Below are 18,679 nucleotides of genomic sequence, written 5' to 3' on the forward strand. Positions count from 1 at the left end.
TACTACTATCTTTTTTTTATTCACAATCACAACTGGGGCTGCCCAAGGTGATGTGGAGGGCTATATCATGCCTGCCTTAAACATCTCCTGCATTTGCTTCTGAATTATAATTATTTTAGCTTGGGTGTACATGTATGACCTGGCTCAGTTTGTAGTTGCATCTCTGGTTTTAATTGTATGCTGTACTGCTACAGCTACTCTGCTTGCTCATCAGACAGCACACTGTCTTCACTCAAAGACTGCACTGGTGTGGAAGGGTCCACACACTCTCTTCTGCTGGCTTTAAAATTCTTAGCCACACACCATCAGAGTCTTGAATCGTTCCACGAGCAATGTCAATGCTTAGCCCTAGTTCCCCAATCACATCAACACCAATCAGTAACCAAGTTAGGCATCATGTGCACTGAGCCTGTCCATGTTTTGTTAAAAAGAGTCATAGTAAGTTTCCAAATCACTGGGTCTCACAAGGTTGATTGGAGGCCAGCAGTACAATTTGCTTAATATTTCCATTGCAAGCCACCCATGGTGTGGGTGCTCGCTTTACCACCTGCTCTGAGACCACTGTCCTTGATGACCCTGTATCAATCAGGCCTCCAACCTCAACTGGGAATTCTAATAGCATGGGGGTTTTGTTTTGTTGCATCACCACACCTACAGTGTCTGAAACTCTTTCTAGTGATGATGCTGCCTTCCCCTCCTTGGGGCAGTTGTATCATTTATGGCACATCACATCCTTTGCAACAGTCTGCAGTTTGTGCTCCGTTTTAAATTTACTTCTGTCAAACCTCAGGTCTGCTCTTCCTTTTATTTGCAATTTATCTTCTTGCACAACATTTACTTTGTTTACATTACTATGATCTGCTCCTAAAATTAACAGTTTTTTCAGAGAATTCTCTACCTGTCTACATCTCAGGATAAGCTCTTCAAGGGAGCCTGTCTGGAACAGGGCACAGCAGAAGAGGTCTCAACTCTGGCCTCAGCACCTCAATGACAAAGGTGACAATCTCCCTTTCTTCAGCAGCTGGGTGTAGTTTCCAGTAAACTACCATTTTTCTCATCACAAAGGAGCCCAAGTCATCATCGGATGACTGCTGTGGGTCTAGTTCTTTCCTGAGCTGTGATCTGTCTCAGTATTGCCTTGTGTCTGCTTTTAACTGTGCCTGTCGCGTCAGGGGAGAGAAGCTTTTCATACCTGAGCATGAAATTAATCAAAAACTAATTACTCCTTCTGAGTGGCGCATCCAGTAAAAGCACTCCATGTGGAGTGCAGGATGCGCCTATAGCCTGGAGATCACAGGTTCGAATCCAGGCTATCACAGCCGACCATGAACTGGGGGTCCAAGGGGGCGGTGCACTATTGGCAGAGCGCCGCCCTGGTAGGGAGGGACTAGGTCGGCAGGGGAATCCACGGTTCACCACGCAACTGTGGCCGATAGGGCGCCTATGGTTCTGCAGTGGAGCCGCTAGATCTGTGTTGTCCTCCGGCACTATAGGTCTGGTGGCATTGCTGTGGATCCACAGTGCGAAAAATGACGGATTGGCAGGAGCATGTTTTGGAGGATGCATGTTCCAGCCTCCATTCCCAGAGTCGCTGGGGGAGCTCCGGGATACGGAGAACAAGGGCATTTCAAATTGGGGAGAAAACCGGGGTAAAAAAAAAAAAAAAAAACACATTGGCGACGACTAAATTTTAAAAAAAAAAATCTACAATGTCGCAGAACAATGTGCACCAAATTTTTGCCGAAAACTGGATTATTCAACTATAATTGCAAACTTTGCCATGGAAAAGCACGACAGGTTAATTTCTGATTGTCTTTGTGAGTGTTTGTTTTTTTGTGATTTGCTGTAGTAAAATGCAATGCAAATAGTCGCTGTTGTCCTTTTTGAAACTCATGGTATACCGTAGTACTGGTAAGAACATAAGAACATAAGAAAGTTTACAAACGAGAGGAGGCCATTCAGCCCATCTTGCTCGTTTGGTTGTTAGTAGCTTATTGATCCCAGAATCTCATCAAGCAGCTTCTTGAAGGATCCCAGGGTGTCAGCTTCAACAACATTACTGGGGAGTTGGTTCAAGAATCACATTTTCTTGTCCCTTCTGTAAACTGCCCCCAAGATCACATGACTTTAATTAAAGAAATACTTTATGCCCTCTAAATCTACATGTGTTTTATTTGCTTATTATCCTATTATAAGACTACCTAATCTTCAAGTATTTATGTTTCAGCACTCGTATATATATTTGGCATGCTTAATAGTCACTAGAGAGAAAAACAAGTCGCCTCTGGGGTAGTCTTTGAGCCATCTTGTGCAAAATTGTATGTGGTATAGGGACAATACGGTTATTGTCTTAATGTTCCAGTACAGGTGGTGTCCAATAGAATTTGACCTTTTTACTGCCACGTTGTTTTAACCCCCGGAGATCTTTTTCACATTTCTAAAGGTGATGCTTTGTTTGTTTTCACAAAAAAAAAAAAAAATCTAGTTATGATGATGAATTAGCTAAGAAAGAGGAATGATAAAATCAATACAAATAGAGATAATGTAAAACTTTTAAATTCCACATGGTACATACTGGATTTTTTTTGTTAGGTTTAGTTTCCCATTGTAAGAAAACAGATAACCAGACAGCAATGTTTAATGATGTTTAACAGGGAAAAAATGTTTAGCTTTTCTCATGGCAAGAAAAATATTCTTTCTGTACTACAAACTCAACATAATGTGTAATGGTACATTTGCATATATGCACAGATTTACTGGACATCAGTTTCCAACTATATTCTGCCAAAATACATTCCAGTATCGGCGTATATGTTCAGACAAGCTGTATGCTTTTTAGGCATACCATCAGGTTTTATTAATTAAATATTACCATAAGGGGGAACCAATGATTAATTTTATGCAGGTCATGTTATTCATTTAAACCTGTGACATACTGATAGATTTGCTTATAAGTCTGAAACAAAACATAAATGTATATTTAAATACTAAATAAAGAATTTAAGGGTTTTCTGCAACCTACAACATCCCCCCACCATCCCTTCTAAAGAATATATAAGCATTCAACACATAATCTATTTAGACCTCCTGCTATATTAATTACAATCCCATTTTTATCATAGTTTACTTACCTTAAAAAAAAATATTATATTATTTTTTTTAATAGCAGATACGGTACAGAAATAAGTTTACAAACTGCGTTTAAGGTCAGGTGGTGACAAACTTGTCTGGGGTCCTGGAAAAAAGGACCTTTGAAAATACTGACAGTGGTAAATATTTCTGATTTATAGATTTGACAGGCAAAATGTTTAGTATGCTGACAGCATAATAGGATGTTCCCTTCACATGCCTAATACCAGACTTGTAATCGAGTCCTCAAAACTCAAGTCTGAGTCTGTCCGAGTCTCGAGTCCAAATCCGAGTCATCAGGGTCCGAGTCTGTGTCACTATCATTCGAGTCACGAGTCCTGGACTTCGAGTCTCGAGTCTGAGTCCTTGAAACAAACTCAAATCAATTTTCATTCAACTAGTGGTAGTAGTGGGGGAACAGTTTACCGCACAAAAGAACAGTCCCGTATAAAAGATTAATTCTCAAACTGAACGCAGTAGGGATTCAAGGAAATGCATGCACATGGATTAGGGAGTGGTTAACAGGTAGAAAACAGAAAGTACTGATTAGAGGAGAAACCTCGAAATGGAGTGAGGTAACCAGTGGTGTACCACAGGGATCAGTATTAGGTCCTCTGCTATTCCTAATCTACATTAATGATTTAGACTCTGATATAGTAAGCAAACTCGTTAAATTTGCAGATGACACAAAAATAGGAGGATTGGCAAACACTGTTGCAGCAACAAAGGTCATTCAAAATGCTCTAGACAGCATTCAGAACTGGGCAGACACATGGCACATGACATTTAATAGAGAAAAGTGTAAGGTTCTGCACGCAGGCAATAAAAATGTGCATTATAAATATCATATGGGAGATACTGAAATTGAAGAAGGAATCTATGAAAAAGACCTAGGAGTTTATGTTGACTGTCTTCATCTAGACAATGTGGGGAAGCTATAAAAAAGGCCAACAAGATGCTCTGATATATTGTGAGAAGTGTTGAATTTAAATCAAGGGAAGTAATGTTAAAACTTTACAATGCATTAGTAAGACCTCACCTAGAATATTGTGTTCAGTTCTGGTCACCTCGTTACAAAAAGGATATTGCTGCTCTAGAAAGAGTGCAAAGAAGAGCAACCAGAATTATCCCTGTCTTTTTTTCTATTTGCATGTCTTTTTCAACTTATCTGTCACTATCTTCTTTTCTTTTGGAATTGGAATACTGTTTGAATGTATCTGAAGTTTATAGATAAGCTTCAAGTTCAATTTTGTGGACGTTGTTTTTCACTTTGATAGAAGCCATGATCTGGACTATAGAGCTGGTGTAGTGTTCGAAAGTGGTACATTGTCAGAATGTGGTATGCGTACCACAACTTGACTTGTGTAATGGCAGAAAGTGGTACGATGTCAGATTACAAGTTGTGCGCTGTCATATTTTGGTACATGTGCAATCAATTGCGATCTGATGGGTGTTTTCCTATTGTCTAACATTTGTACATTTACCATTAATTATACATTTTTTTTTTGCAAACTTAAACTAGCAACAGTACAATTTCTCTAAAAAAAAAAAACAATTCCACTGCAAAGTTGTACAAGTAAAAAAAAAAAATGTGCAAGACCCAATGCATATGATAAATATTTGTATACTATTTTCTTATATATTATATACTTATGATAAATTCTGATGTAAAAATATGATAAATTCAATTTAAAAAAAATGTAAGACCGAAAACAGCATAACATACAACATTTCAATGGGCACTTCCCTGCTTTCTTAGCGGAAGTTGTTTAGGCATGCACGAGCAAGTGCAGTGTGCTGAGTACCACTACACAGGTAAGAAATTAAGGTTACTTTCACCTCTGACTATAGCATCTACTTTGACTTCAATTCGGGGTAAAATCTGCCAATCTGACTTAGACATTGCCAGAACTGTATATATACTGTGTTCTTAAATAGTACATTTTGTATTATTTGTTTTGCAAAACAGAAACTTTGTTTCACTTTCATTGCATTTGCACTTTTATTAAGTCTGATTTCCATTACATGAGAGTCGATGTTAAAACTTCATGCTGATTTGAACTCGGCTCTCGCCAAGATAAGCACCAACTAAGACGTTGCTTTACAATAAACTAATGTGAGCCATCTGCATCTCCATCCATTTGCGTTTCTTTCCATCTGATGATGTAGATATCCTTCTGCCTGGTGTTAATGGCTGAAGTGTAATGCTGGCTCCAGGGATCAGCTTATTTTACCTCCCCAGCGCATCAGCACACACAATGGCTGCGATTGCTGGCTCCAGGGATCAACCACAGTGCGGTCTCCCCAGCGCATCCGAATGACAACCGTCTGGATTGAACTAAGTAGGGTACATCTCTGGGGTCTTCAATTGGGCACCTTCCGTCCTCTGAGTTTTGTCGACTAGCCCACGACACCTGAAGAGGGCTTGACAGTGATTATACAATGTATAATACAATTATGCATTTACGAGATTGTGCTTCAGTTCATTTGATTTCGGACCATGTATATAACTTTTCTCTTTTACACAAAACATTATATTCATGTATTTCCCAGTGGTGGCTGGTGGCCAAAATTTCCAGGTGAGAGGGTGGCCTACCAGGGGGCCAGCCTCAGTGGTAGAAGCACTGTCCAGCCTGACGTGGTTATCAACAAGATTAAAAGTGCCTCCTATTTTCTGTTCTGAATTCCCCTTTATCTAATCTCCATTTGTGACCCCTGGTCCTTGTTTCTTTTTTCAGGTCAAAAAAATCCCCTGGGTCGACACTGTCTATACCTTTTAGGATTTTGAATGTTTGAATCAGATCGCCGCGTAGTCGTCTTTGTTCAAGACTGAATAGATTCAGTTCTTTTAGCCTGTCTGCATACGACATGCCTTTTAAACCTGGGATAATTCTGGTTGCTCTTCTTTGCACTCTTTCTAGAGTAGCAATATTCAGTGACCAGAACTGAACACAATATTCTAGGTGAGGTCTTACTAATGCATTGTAAAGTTTTAACATTACTTCCCTTGATTTAAATTCAACACTTCTCACAATATATCCGAGCATCTTGTTGGCCTTTTTTATAGCTTCCCCACATTGTCTAGATGAAGACATTTCTGAGTCAACATAAACTCCTAGGTCTTTTTCATTGTTCCCTTCTTCAATTTCAGAATCTCCCATATGATATTTATAATGCACATTTTTATTTCCTGCATGCAATACTTTACACTTTTCTCTATTAAATTTCATTTGCCATGTGTCTGCCCAGTTCTGAATGCTGTCTAGATCATTTTGAATGACCTTTGCTGCTGCAACAGTGTTTGCCACTCCTCCTATTTTTGTGTCGTCTGCAAATTTAACGAATTTGCTTACTATACCAGAATCTAAATCATTAATGTAGATTAGGAATAGCAGAGGACCCAATACTGATCCCTGTGGTACACCACTGGTTACCTCGCTGCATTTTGAGGTTTCTCCTCTAATCAGTACTTTCTGTTTTCTACCTGTTAACCACTCCCTAATCCATGTGCATGCATTTCCTTGAATCCCTACTGCGTTCAGTTTGAGAATTAATCTTTTATGCAGGACTTTGTCAAAAGCTTTCTGGAAATCTAAATAAACCATGTCGTATGATTTGCAATTATCCATTGCCAATGTTGCATCCTCAAAAAAGTCAAGTTAGACACAATCTCCCTTTCCTAAAACCATGCTGACTGTCTCCCAGGATATTGTAACCATATAGGTAATTTTCCATTTTGGATCTTATTATAGTTTCCATAAGTTTACATATAATAGAAGTCAGGCTTATTGGTCTGTAGTTACCTGGTTCGGTTTTGTCTCCCTGTTTGTGGATCGGTATTGCTATTTTCCAGTCTGTCAGTACAACCTCTGTGTCAAGAGACTGTTGCATGATCTTGGTTAGCGGTTTGTAAATAACTTCATTTCTTTGAGTACTATTGGGAGGATCTCATCCGGCCCAGGGGATTTGTTTATGTTAAGAGCTCCTAGTCCCTTTAACACTTCTGCCTCTGTTTAAAGCTATTTAAAACTGGATAGGAACAGGTCGACATGTGCGGCATGTTGTGCGTGTCCTCCTTTGTAAAAACCTGTGAAAAGTAATCATTTAATATATTTGCTACTTTTTTTTCTTCATCTATGATTTTGCCATTTGTGTCTCTTAGACATTTAACCTCCTCTTTGAATGTTCTCTTGCTGTTATAATATTGGAAAAACATTTTGGAATTGGTTTTTGCCCCCTTAGCAATATTGATTTATATCTCTCTCTTGGCCTTTCTAACTTCCTTTTTGACTTGTGTTTGCAGTTCCAAGTACTCTTTCTGTGTACTTTGTTTTTGGTCCCTTTTAAACGCTCTGTAAAGTGCCTTTTCTCGCTGAATATTTTTTTTAAATTGACCTATTAAACCATTTTGGCCATTTTGTTTTAGATTTAGATTTGTCTACTTTTGGGGTGTAATTGTTTTGCGCCTCTAGTATTACATTTTTAAAAAACAGCCATCCTTTTTCTGTGGATGTTTTCTCTATTTTACTCCAATCTACTTTTGTTAGTCTCTGTTTCATACCTTCATAGTTTGCTTTTCTAAAATTGTAAACCTTAGCTTTAGTCATTACTTTTGGGGTTTTAAAAAATACTTCAAATGAGACCATGTTGTGGTCTGATTTTGCCAATGGCTCTCTGACCTCTGTTTTAGTTATTCTGTCTTTGTTATTTGAAAAGACTAATTCAAGGCATGCCTCCCTAGTCTAGTCGGTCTTGACAAATTGTGTTAGGAAGCAGTCATTTCATTTCCACCATTTCAATTTCGTCCGTCGTGCCCCCCATCGGGTTTTCCCATTTTATATGGGGGAAGTTGAAATCCCCCATTAGTATGGCTTCTCCTTTTCTACACACATTTCGAATGTCATTGTATAACAGATTATTTTGCTCAGCATCTGAATTTGGCGGTCTATAGCATGCTCCTATTATTATTATGCCCTTTAAATTTGTGTCCTTTATTCTGACCCGTATTGATTCTGCATTGTTTTCTTTGTCCAGATTTAACACCTGAGCTTGAAGACTATTTCTTATGTATAGCGCTACCCCTCCGCCTCTTCTGTCCTGCCTGTCTTTCCTATATAGTGTGTACCCACTAATAGAATTCTGATATGAATTCGTCTCCATCACTCTCAGACAACCAAGTTTCTATAACACCTATCACATCGTAGTTACTTGTTAGTGCAGTAGCTTCAAGTTCTAATGTTTTATTTCTGAGACTTCTAGCATTAAGATAAATACATTTAATAGTTGTCTTACCTGAGTTGTTGCTCTTGTTTTAATGTGGTCTCCCTTCTGTTTTTTTGTTTTCTCCCCCCTTTCCTTTCTAGTTGAAATGATTCTGGACCTCCTCAAGTATCCTTTCTCAGAGTAGATACAAATATACTGTACGGTATATTTAATAACCGACTACCCTAAACAGGCAGTAGTGGTCGGTAAATTAACCAAAAAAAAAAAAAAAAAAGAAACATTGCAGAACACTGCAAGATATTCCTGAGCTTAAGTTAAACACTGCTGAAGTGCAGCATCCTCGGGAGAAAAATTGACAGACGGCGCAAAATAAAGTCAGATTAAAACTGAAAAGAACAAAGTTGAACAAATAACAAATAACATTAATTTAGTTAGACAAAGATAGTTAGACTTGTGAATTTTATTTTAATATTTAAACAGCTTAAACATTTTTTGTCTTTCCGCAAAGTAACACACCATGCAAGATTGAGAAGAGCCGAAGTCGTGCTGCTCATATTTATAGCCTTTGTTGTCTTGGTTCATGCGCGCTGATCGCCTGATCACCGTGTTTGCTAACCGGCTGCGCTCCATCCAGACATTTTTAAGCCAATCAGAGCCCGTCCTGTCTGACGGTTGGCTGCTACTGTGCATGTGCAAGGCAGATTTGGGTGATTTCTGAGCGAGCACAGCCTGGCTTCAGCCCATTAAACAGATGGGATGAACAGCATTGTTAATGTGCCAGTGTCACATGAGAAGGGGAAATGAAATGCACATCACCCAGAAGAAGGGAAGCGCAATTAATAAGAGCCTGGGGGTTCAACGAGCAAGCGAACACTGTTAACCGGCCGCCCCTGGTAATTCCCCTTTGTATAGGTTCATAGTGGAACAAAAACATGAAGTTCACACAAGACAGATTTCTAGATTGACGTGTTTTTCCGGCATCCATAATAAATTATTTTCATTTTGGTAAATTATTAAATTGTATTAAGTTATTCTGTTTTTCTTTTTTTGCTATCAATCAGTTCTTCTGTCTTCTGACTGAATTTGCCAGGTGAATTAATTGATGTTGTTTGCAAACAGTGATGGCATGTGCTGGGAATAAGTGGAGATTAGATGCAAAGCACAGAATATTTAATCACACAGCAACTTTCTGATATGAATTAAGAAGTTCTAAAGTATGAGTATAACTTACATGATTATTATTTTTCATTTGTTTTTGTTTTCATTACGTACTTAGGAATGCAGTTTTACAAATGTATTTCTACAGTACTTAAAACACGTTTTAAAGTAGTAAAGAGAAATAAGTACTTACTTGTTTACGGTGCTGACATCATTTATTCCTTATAGAACTTAATGCAAAAGGGGAAAAAAAAAACTTGGTCTGCAATAGCTGCAGATGGATTTGTGTGGGGGTGTGTTTACCAGTTGGATTTGTGTGGGGGTGTGTTCTAGTTGGATTTGTGTGGGGGTATGTTTACCAGTTGGATTTGTGTGGGGGTATGTTCACTAGTTGGATTTGTGTGGGGGTGTGTTTACCAGTTGGATTTGTGTGGGGGTATGTTCATTAGTTGGATTTGTGTGGGGGTGTGTTTACCAGTTGGATTTGTGTGGGGGTATGTTCACTAGTTGGATTTGTGTGGGTGTGTGTTTACCAGTTGGATTTGTGTGGGGGTATGTTCATTAGTTGGATTTGTGTGGGTGTGTGTTTACCAGTTGGATTTGTGTGGGGGTATGTTCACTAGTTGGATTTGTGTGGGTGTGTGTTTACCAGTTGGATTTGTGTGGGGGTATGTTCACTAGTTGGATTTGTGTGGGGGTGTGTTTACCAGTTGGATTTGTGTGGTGGTATGTTTACTAGTTGGATTTGTGAGGGTGTGTGTTTACCAGTTGGATTTGTGTGGGGGTATGTTTACTAGTTGGATTTGTGTGGGTGTGTGTTTACCAGTTGGATTTGTGTGGGGGTATGTTCACTAGTTGGATTTGTGTGGGTGTGTGTTTACCAGTTGGATTTGTGTGGGGGTATGTTCACTAGTTGGATTTGTGTGGGGGTATGTTTACAGTTGGATTTGTGTGGGTGTGTGTTTACCAGTTGGATTTGTGTGGGGGTATGTTCACTAGTTGGATTTGTGTGGGGGTGTGTTTACCAGTTGGATTTGTGTGGGGGTATGTTCACTAGTTGGATTTGTGTGGGTGTGTGTTTACCAGTTGGATTTGTGTGGGGGTATGTTCACTAGTTGGATTTGTGTGGGGGTATGTTTACAGTTGGATTTGTGTGGGTGTGTGTTTACCAGTTGGATTTGTGTGGGGGTATGTTCACTAGTTGGATTTGTGTGGGGGTGTGTTTACCAGTTGGATTTGTGTGGGGGTATGTTCACTAGTTGGATTTGTGTGGGTGTGTGTTTACCAGTTGGATTTGTGTGGGGGTATGTTCATTAGTTGGATTTGTGTGGGGGTGTGTTTACCAGTTGGATTTGTGTGGGGGTATGTTCACTAGTTGGATTTGTGTGGGTGTGTGTTTACCAGTTGGATTTGTGTGGGGGTATGTTCACTAGTTGGATTTGTGTGGGGATATGTTTACAGTTGGATTTGTGTGGGTGTGTGTTTACCAGTTGGATTTGTGTGGGGGTATGTTCACTAGTTGGATTTGTGTGGGGGTGTGTTTACCAGTTGGATTTGTGTGGGGGTATGTTCACTAGTTGGATTTGTGTGGGTGTGTGTTTACCAGTTGGATTTGTGTGGGGGTATGTTCACTAGTTGGATTTGTGTGGGTGTGTGTTTACGCTGCAACCTAACTCGCTTCCAATTTCTTATTTTTACTATGATTGGCTGCAAAGATAATTTTTTGTTGTGTGGGTTTTTATTGTGTACAGGTTTCCTAGTAACTGCAATATTATTTGTGTAATAGAAAATAAAAAAAATGACTCATCATTAATATCTCCGAGTCACAGAGCCCAAATGAGTCACACAAGGTCGAGTCCGAGTCTTTGCAGCCGTGACGAGTCCGAGTCCAAGTCACTAAAAATGTATCTCGAGTCCTACAAGTCTGCTTAATGCTAGTGTTTAATTCTATAATTTCCCTTTGTATACCTGAAACACTATAAATGTATAATTCAAATTAAGAAAATAAGGTTATAAACTTGTTAAAGTTAAAAGGGGAACTGAACATCCCCCTAAAAGTAAATGGCGTATCTCTTATAAAAGTTTACCATGGTAAATGTGCACAATAATTTTGCAGTTTTCTTGTGGTTTGCCATGGTTATACTTTGCATATACCATCATCATTTACCATGGTTTGCCATGTTCTTTGATATGCTTTACCATGCTTCCCCTATGCTTTATTACACTTTGTTATGCTTTTTTTGGATAAATGTTTATACAGGGGTGGGAGCAGAGCAAAGTAGCCAAGATCGAAAATGAATGGTGCCGAGTGAAGCAAGGCAAACATTTTAGCAGTTTATATTTTAACAGTAGTTACACGTACCCTATACATTACAAAACAAATATGCGTATACAACCTACAGAAACAAACACACTGTGCACAATAATTGCACAAACCATTCCATTTTACAAAACAAAGTACAACAGAAACTAAAAAATAAATAAAAACCAAACAAAAAAGCTGTATTACTTGTTTGTTAGCTTATTGCAATAACTTGGTAGCTCTGAGTCGCCATTCATAACGGCGTCTGTCAAGCAAATACAAAAAAAAAAAACACATGCTATGCTCCTGCTGCCTTCAAACCAAAACTAATATTACTGTGCTGAGAAGGCCTTGTTTCCAGTTAAATAATTGGCTGCTCGATTTCACTGCATTTTCTCATACAGCTATTTTATTTCTATTCTATTAAATAGAATATCTGTGAGCTAACATTGGAAGTATTTGCGCTACATCAAAGGTCAAACGGCATTCAAACATTGAAACTCCAGTCGCTATTGTTCTATAAATCCGTTTTGCTGCAAAAGAACGTAACAAGCAGACAAAAATAGATTTTTTTTTAATCAACCTTGAGTGACTAATTCAGTGACATTTTCAAGTTTTGTAAACTTTTTAAAATGATTTTGACATGCTATTGAAAAGGAACGTGCAATTTCCATATGTTGCTACCTTTAAATCAATAAATCGCATACACGACAAACCTTGAATGACAAAGTTTTTGTATTTTTCTTTTAATACTATGTAGAAATAATTATGAAGTTTTAAAATGACAGACACCTTCAAAATTATTAGTAAATTGTAACATCATATATGCCTTGGTCAATGTACATACTAGTATAAGTATAACTCGAACATCAATCATGAACTCGGTATTTGTTTGACCCCGTTGCCATAGTAACCAAATGCACGGCTCTGATAAAAGTATGACTTTACAGTGTATTACTGTAAGGAAAATAAAAAAAGATCACGGTAAACTGCAAGAACTGAAAACAACTTTTCATTTTTGCTTACGAAATCAGCTCTCGACCTGCTCGCCACAACACCCGCCATTGCTACAGTACACATTCCAAACACACAATTTTTTCACAAATTTCACAAAATCTTTTTAAGAAGATGGAAAATCGTCTATAAACAGAACACTCCCACCCTTGTTTATAAGGGATACAGCAAAAGAGTATTTGCTTTCATCATTCTAAAATGAAATGCAAGCAGATTTATTAATAAAAAATATGTCTTAAAAATTCTTTGATGTCTTTCTTAAAAATGAACCTTTTCTGATCATTAATCTAAATTTACATCCTTGTTCATATACAATATTAGTAAAATTAAAACTACTTTCACTTTTTTATAATTAAAAGATTGGATAAATGTGTTACACTAACATTTTTTAGGACATTCCAAATTGTGATTTTGTACATTTGAATGACAATAAATAAATAAATACAACATCAAACACATTCAAAATAAGTCTACAATAAGATTTAATCTATGTCAGTAAGATCTATTAATTTAACAGTTCTATTACTTGGGGCAACCTGGGTAAAGGACAGGTGATATTACTTAAGTGTTTCTTTGTTTTTTTTAAAGGTTAAAATGAAAAAAAAAAACACTAGATGGCACCAAAATATAAGTAACTGTACATATAGTACATTCTTCTTAATCTGAAATATAATTCATATTTGTATTTCACAAGTACTTTTTTCACAAAATCAGGTGTATTTGTGAAATACAAATATGAAAGATATCCCATACTTTGTTTAGTAATCAAATTCATACATGATGGTTCACATGTTAGATTGTCCATGATTAGTTCTAAACATTGTCTTTGAAACAAGCTAACAGTAACAAAAATATTATATTTAAATTTGTGCAGAGAAATAGCAAGTAGGTTATTACCATTTACCCCAACCACAGAGGCATGATGTGAAAGTAAGTAAAGATGTAAGTATGGCGTAGTAGTTACAACACACTACCCTCCAATAAGAGGGAGGACGGATGACTACATGCAGAATGCCTGAGCTGGTGCATTTGTTGCTCATTGGACCCAGCTTACTAAACATCTTGGTATCCATAATACTTTTAATGAGCAATCCATTTAACAGTGCAGTGGTACCCAAAATGCAGAGCGACTGGAGTGGGACATTTATTGATCTTTTGTCCCAGCTCAGAACCCTTTCTCAGATTAATATATTGCCCTGTCTTAAAATACATTAAAAAATTACTGAATGACTGGTAGTATTCGTTTTAACCAAATGTGGCACAACTCTTCACATAACTTCACATAACCCCTTGTATATAAAGTATATTGATAAATCGATGCATCACCCCAGCCTTAATTCTTTTATTTATGATGATTCTTTTATTTATGCAATTTTAATATAATATTATTGGTAGTTCATTTTAAGTATTTAGTCCACACTTTGCCATTTGTTGTTACCCAGGGGCCCTATAATGTTTAATTTGGCTTTTTGTAGATATCCCATCTTTATACATCATTATTTTGATTATTTTTGTAACTTCTCCTTTTTTGTTATGGTTCTTGCTGTTGAATACAGCCCAATGTTTCTGTACTGTACCTTGTCTTACTACTTATTTTATGACTATACAAGAAACCCAGAAAGGTTATTTCCAATGACTTAAAGGGAAATGTAACAGGAACATTTTTTTAGAAAGAGAAAGAGACAAACCAAAGGGAAGAATTATTTTGACAACACTGATGACCACATAATCTCACTGCTAGGCTTTTCAGGTTCATCCCTTTTGCTTATCAATCAGTCAAAAATACCAGGCACTGACCATTAGGTGGTTTCATTAGCACCCCACAGAGTGTCTGAGCAGGGCAGCCCACATCTGTCTTCATTAGAAGGTGGTTGCTGCTGGTGTGAACAGATGGGTCATTATTGCCTACATTGCCCTCTGGATCTACCTGGAGGATGTGTGAAGCTGTCCTACATAGGACATGCAAGCCCCACACAGAGCTTACAAAATACAACTAAAATAACAGGGACTTCTTCAGGACCTTGTCCTTTATATAGCCCTTATATAGCAGTTTGCTTCTGTCTGACTTTGTTTAAACCCAAATTATATGGTATAACAGTAAGAGGAGAATTACAGTGGCTTTTTGCACTGTATTTGTTTGGTTTCTGGAATTTGGAACCAAGCATTTTCACAAAGCTGTTTACATAAACAATGTGACCTATTGTAAAGTGTGGGGTTCTCTTCTTAAACATTACAAGAAACTAGTGTAACAAGCATCCGCTGCCATGGCTATGAATTCAAAATTTACATGTAAGTTTGACATACACAGAACTGTTTCTACAATGTCCAGATCAAGTTTAGTCAAAACTGAATTTGCACTTCTCAAAATATTTTGACGAGACAAACAGGTGAACAGGGAGCCTCCATATAAACCCAGATTCTTATATCTTTGTCCTTTTCAGGTTTTATCATAACTGGATAAGCAGTTCTTTAGGTGTGTGTGTATATGCCTGTGAAGACCAGGAAGAAGCAACTGACACACAGACAGACTGGAGTACAACTGCGCTGTGGTGCGTTTATTAATAAATAAAAGGTTTAAACAAAACTAAACACTTTTACAAACAAAAGGGCACGTGGGCCAAAACAAATAAACAAACAATAATAACAAGAAGCATTGTGCTGGTATAAAGCCAGCACGAGTAGCAATTGTTTACTAATTCTTATTTTACCTCCTGACTCTTCCCTTCTCCACTCACAAACACTCTCTCTGTGCAGCCAAACTGCCGGTCTTTTATATTATGGCCGAGGGGTTAACTAACTATTAATTAATTATCTTGTTACCCCTTGGCCATAGTCTGCACGAGTTTCATAATTTGTGTAACTGTCAGCCAGTTAAACAGTAGTTAATCAGTAGCTGACAGTCACGCATACTCACAAGGTATTTTCTAAAAACTAAAACAAAACAATAACAAATAATGGCGGACCGCACCTCGCTCATCCTGCCAAACAATACATAATAAAACCGGATTTTTGCCGTCCTATGTAATACATAACATCATAATTCTAATAAAACAAAATACAAATCATAATATACACAGGGGTGGGGAGTACCCTGTCACCTATGCCTCCCCCCTTGTGCGCAGCACACATGGCCTTAATGGCCACCTCCCCCCTTAAAAGCCCAAAAGTCTTGCTCAGGGTCCTGGGCCGGAAATGGAGGCATCACTGGGCCCACGGGCGGCAATGTTGCCGGTGATAATGCCGGCAGTGGCAATGCTTACAGGCTGGCTTCTTGAGCCGGGGCAGTCCTGGCAGCAGAAAGGCTGCCCGTGGCAACACTGGCAGCGCCAAGGCTGACAGCGGGGTGGCACACTCCGGCAGCGGAAATGCTGCCACGGACAATGCCGACAGCGGGAAGGCTGACAGCAGGGTGGCCCACTCCTGCAGCAGAAATGCTGCTAAGGGCAATGCTGGCAGCGGCAATGCTAACCGTGGCCATGCTGTCAGCGGAGTGGCATACTCCACCAGCGGCCACAGCAAATCCCCAGGAGACAGCGAGCAGGCGACAGTGAACTAGCCTTTACAGGTGATAGCGAGCAGGCCTCCCCAAGCAATGATGGTTCGGCGGCCGTAGGCAGTGCAGGCTCGGCAGCCCCAGGCGGTGCGGGACAGGCAAACCCAGGCGGTGTGGGACATAAGAACATAAGAAAGTTTACAAATGAGAGGAGGCCATTCAGCCCATCTTGCTCATTTGGTTGTTAGTAGCTTACTGATCCCAGAATCTCTTCAAGCAGCTTCTTGAAGGATCCCAGGGTGGCAGCTTCAACAACATTACTGGGGAGTTGGTTCCAGACCCTTGCAATTCTCTGTGTAAAAAAAGTGCCTCCTATTTTCTGTTCTGAATGCCCCTTTATCTAATCTCCATTTGTGACCCCTGGTCCTTGTTTCTTTTTTTCAGTTCAAAAAAGTCCCCTGGGTCGACATTGTCTATACCTTTTAGGATTTTGAATTTTTGAATCAGATCGCCGCGTAGTCTTCTTTGTTCAAGACTGAATAGATTCAATTCTTTTAGCCTGTCTGCATATGACATGCCTTTTAAACCTGGGATAATTCTGGTTGCTCTTCTTTGCACTCTTTCTAGAGCAGCAATATCCTTTTTGTAACAATATTCTAGGTGAGGTCTTACTAATGCATTGTAAAGTTTTAGCATTCTTCCCTTGATTTAAATTTAAATTCAACACTTCTCACAATATATCCGAGCATCTTATTGGCCTTTTTTCATAGCTTCCCCACATTGTCTAGAAGACATTTCTGCGTCAACATAAACTCCTCTAATCAGTACTTTCTGTTTTCTACATGTTAACCACTCTCTAATCCATGTGCATGCATTTCCTTGAATCCCTACTGCGTTCAGTTTGAGAATTAATCTTTTATGCGGGACTTTGTCAAAAGCTTTCTGGAAATCTAAATAAACCATGTCGTATGCTTTGCAATTATCTGTTGTCGATGTTGCATCCTCATAAAAATCAAGCAGGTTAGTTAGACATGATCTCCCTTTCCTAAAACCATGCTGACTGTCTCCCAGGATATTGTTACCATATAGGTAATTTTCCATTTTAGATCTTATTATAGTTTCCATAAGTTTACATATAATAGAAGTCAAGATTATTGGTCTGTAGTTACCTGGTTCGGTTTTGTCTCCCTTTTTGTGGATCTGTATTATGTTTGCAATTTTCCAGTCTGTCGGTACAACCCCTGTGTCAAGAGACTGTTGCATGATCTTGGTTAGCGGTTTATAAATAACTTCTTTCATTTCTTTAAGTACTATTGGGAGGATCTCATCCGGCCCAGGGGATTTGTTTATTTTAAGATCTCCTAGTCCCTTTAACACTTCTGCCTCTGTTATGCTAAAGTTATTTTAAACTGATAGGAACAGGTCGACATGTGGGGCATGTTGTCAGTGTCCTCCTTTGTAAAAACCTGTGAAAAGTAATCATTTAATATATTTGCTATTTTTTTTTTCGTCTATGATTTTGCCATTTGTGTCTCTTACACATTTAACCTCCTCTTTGAATGTTCTCTTGCTGTTATAATATTGGAAAAACCTTTTGGAATTTGTTTTAGCCCCCTTAGCAATATTAATTTCTATCTCTCACTTGGCCTTTCTAACTTCCTTTTTGACTTGTGTTTGCAGTTCTAAGTACTCTTTCTATGTACTTTGTTTTTGGTCCCTTTTAAACGCTCTGTAAAGTGCCTTTTTTCGCTGAATATTTTTTTTAATTGATCTATTAAACCATTTTGGCCATTTTGTTTTAGATTTAGATTTGTCTACTTTTGGGATGTAATTGTTTTGCGCCTCTAGTACTACATTTTTGAAAATGTAGTACTAGAGGCGCAAAATGTGGATGTTTTCGCTATTTCACTCCAATCTACTTCTGTTAGTCTCTGTTTCATACCTTCACAGTTTGCTTTTCTAAAATTGTACACCTTAGCTTTAGTCATTACTTTTGAGGTTTTAAAAATCAATTTGAATGAGACCATGTTGTGGTCTGAGTTTGCCAATGGCTCTCTGACCTCTGTTTTAGGTACTCTGTCTTTATTATTTGAAAAGACTAAATCAAGGCATGCCTCCCCTCTAGTTGCGTTAGGAAGCAGTCATTTGTCATTTCCACCATTTCAATTTTGTCCGTCGTGCTCCCCACTGGGTTTTCCCATTTTATATGCGGGAAGTTGAATTCTCCTTTTCTACACGTATTTCTAATGTCATTGTATAACAGATTATTTTGCTCGGCGTCTGAATTTGGCGGTCTATAGCACGCTCCTATTATTATGCCCTTTGAATTTGTGTCCATTATTCTGACCCATATTGATTCA

Source organism: Acipenser ruthenus, chromosome 2 (genome assembly GCF_902713425.1).
Source record: "Acipenser ruthenus chromosome 2, fAciRut3.2 maternal haplotype, whole genome shotgun sequence".
In the NCBI taxonomy this organism is placed as follows: Eukaryota; Metazoa; Chordata; class Actinopteri; order Acipenseriformes; family Acipenseridae; genus Acipenser; species Acipenser ruthenus.